General features: G+C 41.5%; 1 long non-coding RNA gene across 1 annotated transcript; it reads right to left on the bottom strand.

The window, feature by feature from the left end:
* Positions 1 to 709: 709 nt before the first annotated feature.
* On the bottom strand, positions 710 to 4,620 carry LOC135982146 (uncharacterized). Its single transcript, XR_010599333.1, has 2 exons — positions 3,082 to 4,620; positions 710 to 3,035 (listed from the first exon to the last, which is right to left on the bottom strand). It is a non-coding gene; the product is annotated as an uncharacterized LOC135982146 (long non-coding RNA).
* Between the last annotated feature and the right edge of the window lie 465 nt (positions 4,621 to 5,085).

The following is a 5,085-nucleotide window of genomic DNA, read 5'->3' as shown; positions in this document are numbered from 1 at the left end:
GGCCCTCTGGCGGCACCGGTAGGCTTTTCAGGTGAACTTTGCACAATTCCCTGGGCCCCAGCAGCCGGACACAAGGGGGGAATGCTCCCTCCTTCACATCCGGCTGCCTGGCTCCAAAAGTAGCAAACTAGTTTCCACCTCGTAAACAAAACACATCAGCTGATTCGAATGATGAGGCTGCTGAAGTGAGTGGCTCAGCACCTCAGATGGAAGTGCCTTTCCCCCCCTTCAAACAGAGTCTTGCTAATTCCACCACATGTTAACACATCTGGGCTGCTGCATTGGCCCTTATCAGTGTATGAGAACCGCCCTTCCACTGCTGAGGTCCATCAGGGACACAGCGGGAAAGTAGCTCAATATGAAGAAGAAGCTGGAGGTTTCCCCTGGGCTCACCATTCTCTTGCTGGACAACGTAGACACAAAACAAGTGGATCTGCTCAGCTCCCAGCTGAAATTTCCGCGTGTGAGTTGAGATGGTTTTCTGCCAGCTCTCTGGTGTAGCCCTGGCTTGACATAAGTAACTTAACTCATTGGGAATGTTTGACTCTGGATTTTGTCACTCAGTTTCCTTTATTTGTCATACAGCAAAGCTACTGAGTTGATCAGACCAAGGGTAGGGGGTGGGTATAGGATGTACTACACATTCTCTGTTGATACTCAGACCTTCTTGTCAACTGTTGGGTGTCAAAGTTAGACTCAGGACTCATAGTTTGTCAGACCACTCTGTTTTATTAGCACAGCGCTCTGCTAATACATTCAGATAATGTGAGCCTCCATGCAAGATTCAAACAGTCTTATTTATACAGATAAAAGGGTGCGAACTAAACAAAGGGACAGAGAGAGCAAAATTGTAAAATATGCATGGAGCATAATATGCATATCCTGCTTCCTTGTTAACTCTTATCGATCTAAGACTAATGCTTCACCAATTGCCCTTAAGTGGCAAGTTAAGCAGTTAATGTCTGCTTTCCTGCCCCCCTGGCTTGCAGCATTTCTCATTTCTACTAAAAGGTACATACAGCATTCTTTAATTCATTCTATTTCTTTAATATAATTCATTTCACTTTCACAATCCCTCCTTTTGGTCAAGCTTACGCAAAGACCAACAATTACTGGGTTCCACATATTAATAGTTCTTTATCTCTTCATTCATCAGTGATATTTAACATCATCATATTAGCACTCTGTTTTGGGGTAGTCACCTGGGTGGCATACCGTACACAATTCTGGATACAACAGGAGATTAACTGAAAACATACAAAAATCATTGGGATTCCACACAGGATAGTCAGGGCTCCCTGAAACAAACAGTTTCCTGTGCCAGAGAAATTGAATAGGTTACTTAGCCACTTCCATAAAGAACTTGGCTCTTCATGGGGAAGAGATGCAATTTGTTCTAAGTGACTAGCACGATCTATTACCTCATTGGTGTCGTCAGGTATAAACACACAACATTCTTTCCAATGAGAGCACAGGTCCCTCCTTTGGCCGCCAGACTATGTCCAATGCCTGACGGTTTTGGAGGGCCATCTGTCGGATCACCCCTGTTTCTTTGGCCAGGGTCTTTAAACTCTCTCCGGTTTCTTTTGCCATTATTTCAACTACTGTTTGTAACCTTAGGAGCCTTTTTGCATGGTGTATTACTCCCCCAAGTGGGATAAGGGAACCGCCAATGGCCTCTTCCCAGGTCAAGGGGCTTATGTTATTTACATACCATTGGGCATCTGATAAGTCCCTTCTTCTTCGCCTGAAATTACGGAGGCGTTCTCGTGGGAAGGACCCTAGCACTCGGAATTGTGGGAAGAGTCGGGCGGGATAACAGATACCTGACCAGTTAGCTGGTAACACAGTATAAGCTTTGGTCCCACAAACCCAATGATGGCCTATTAAGGCTGGGAAGGGTCGGTTGCACCCATTTGTCACATAGGTGCCTACAAAGGAGGAGTAATATCCTCCGAAGGGCACAGGGTAATTCTCCTTACGAGGAGTGGTGTTATTTGCATGGCATTGAAAGATTGTATTGTTTTCACTAAGGTTACTGTAGGGGGAACATGAGCTTGATTTTTCTGTTTGATCCCAGGTTGAGAAAAAAATTCATATCCCCATACCCGGCCCACCACTCTTTAGTTTTGTTTGAATAATCCCATACACCATTGACCACAATATGCTGAAGGCAATGACTTTTTCCCAGATCCAGCCCTGTCCCATTACACACCCAACACCAATGACCTTTTCCCTCCACCACACTTATCCATTTAGATACATTTATTCCCACTGCTTCCCAAGTGTCATTATTGTTCCATGTTTTGTTAAACGGACGAGGTCCTCCAGAGAGGTCTGGGGAATTGAGTGGGATTGCCAGGACAGGAACACCAGCTTGAGAGTGGGCTGGGATGTGGCTGCAGACCCAGCAATTAGAAATATTAAGAGTCTGAGCGATCCACACTTGCTGCTGGATAAAAGAATTGTCATTGTGGACTCCCCAGACCTTAAGACACCAGCAGCTGAGGAACAGGCGCCACCAGAGGCTCATGTTGCAGGCAAGGCCCTTCCGGTTCTGACAACCTCAACTGAGGGAACCGCAGTCACGGTTTTACATCCACCAGGCAGCAGGCGCTAGGCTCACTACTGCTTCTTTTTGGGCCTTGCTTTAGGTCCTCGTCTGCTTCTGGCAACCCTTACGAGAGCGTAGATGGTAAGGTATTGCAGGCTGTTCCTCTACGTCTTCTTCTGGAGTCAAAATTGACTCTGCGTGGTCCTGAGGTGATTGGTTTGCTGGGGGGTGCCTTCTTACACTGCGAAGCATGTATGCACGCTCTGATGCCAGACAGTTTAACAGCCATCTGGATAGTAAGCAGTACCTGATGATTCTTTGATGTCCTTTAAGTCTCTTTACTTCTTCTTCCTTGACTCTGGCTATAACAATGGCCTTCACACCTTATCTTTTCCTGATGCATACATTCCTTATTCACACAGATTGAGAATACAAACAGTAGTATTTTATATGGAGCAAAAAAAGGCATTGCAAATTAAACCTTGCTAAGTTTTACAGTCAATAACCAAGACAATTTACATTGAGACCCAGGCCTTCAATGTTCCTCTAATCTACTTAACATAGACACAATATGTATATTTAACTAGAGGCCTACTTTGTAATACATATAGGAAACCATAGTAGACATTATAACTTATTCTAAAACAAAAGGGTGACCATAATCAGTCATAAGGATTGTTCTGGTCTGTCATTCCTTTCTGCTATTCAAAAAGGGTGGCTGACAGGGATGAAATCAAATCATACATTAATTCCTATGGGACATTATAAGATCCTGCTCCTACATATCCCCCTTTTGACACCAAGATTATTAATCGCCAGTGTCACTTCTTATTTAGTCCACGTAATAGAAAATACTGGGAGGTGATTTGGGCCTGTGGCTCTAGCTTTGCATACATTTGTTTTATCCAACAGCACATTTCAAACGTTACAATTAAACACATACAATTTAAAATCAAAACCAATTAGGGTTAGTAACATTAGTACGCCAGTAGTTGTGGGAGACCATTCAGAAAATACACTATACCAATGGTAAGCTGTTATGTCTTTCTGCAGTGGCAATTCTTAACATGCTGCCATTTGCATGTATAATATGAATGGTTCCGTTTCCCACATTGCCCTTTTGTTTGTTTTAGGAACTATATTACCTTTTTATCTTTTGTAAACACAGTACTTACATTACATTTACATTTGTCTATTGGAAGGTTGCTAACACTTCCATTCTTTTAAAACACTTTCCCCCCCAAGAATTAACACATACACATAGCCCATTATACAGTACTTTGGTCTCATTATTCATTTTATCCCACATACAGGATCCTAGTGAGATGTCTTTACTACAGGGCTTTGGAGCAACAGGCATGGATAAGCATACCCACTTTTATTTGTTTCTTATTAGGTTGTCCTGTAGCTGATATTAGCTTTTCCTGAAAGACAAAAATAATATTTTTTCTACCCTTTTTGGGGTGGCATTCATTATTGCTTAAAATATTCCTTTCTTTTACAAATACCCTTGCTGATTGCAGGCAAAACAAGAGGAATTACCTCCATATTTTCCTGTGTTTTTGTTCTATAGGCAGGCCAGGTTTTAATGGCTTCTATCTTTTAAGAGTTATGGGGAAATTATCCCACTGTTCAGTCATTAAATCCATGAGGTGGTGTACCTCAGTTTTCCCTTTACAGCAGACCAAGGTTACAATGTCTTTCCTGCTGTATTAAGCTTTAAGTTTGTTCACAGGTAACAGCTGAAAAGCATCATTACCATAAAGGATTTTTTTTCTTCAAAAATCATACACACTATACATTGTTACAGGGGTATGTAGTAACATTAAATTTATTTTAATTAAAGGTATCTTGTTATACCGTGCCTTTTATTTAGACAATTTGTTTGCTGACCAGGTATGTTCTTTATCTGCAACTTCTTTGTGCTGGCAGTTCTCCCACTTCCTTTATCAGTTAGATAATTTGCATCCACACAGGCTTGGCTTTTGGATTCAAAACCATTAGCAGAGCTCAGAGACTCTGTCTTAAAAGGAACACAATTAACTTTTACCAGAGTTTTGATTACTTTTAACTCTTGGTTCCAAAACACACATAGATCTGAAAAAGAACACACAGTCTATTGTGGCTCCTTTGGAGCCCGAATAGGATTTTAATTAAGTAGCATGTTTCGTTTGCATTTCTTTTAACCCCTCTATAATATACACTGCACATGTCTGCACATTCCTTCTATACTTTAACTTTTAAAACAGTAGCCATATTAATTTTTACATAAGGTGTAACTGTTTCTTTTGTTCTTACAGAGTTTTATTTACCCTTATCAAAGTGACAGTCTGATTACACAGAGCCATTTTAAGGCTCAGTGTTTCTAACATTTCTTCTTTTTGTTTTGTGCACCTCACCCCTGCTGTTGCTTCAGAGGGAACACTGATTTTATTCTTTTCCTACAGCTTTCATTTGCTATTTTGTTACAAAAACAGAATCCAGAATCTCTCCCTATTTTTCTGATTTTGACTGTCCTGCTGCAGTCATGA

This window comes from Chrysemys picta, chromosome 3, assembly GCF_011386835.1.
Source record: "Chrysemys picta bellii isolate R12L10 chromosome 3, ASM1138683v2, whole genome shotgun sequence".
NCBI classification, from domain to species: domain Eukaryota; kingdom Metazoa; phylum Chordata; order Testudines; family Emydidae; genus Chrysemys; species Chrysemys picta.
Note: the sequence above shows the minus strand (reverse complement) of the source record. Positions and strands in the feature narration are given on the sequence as shown.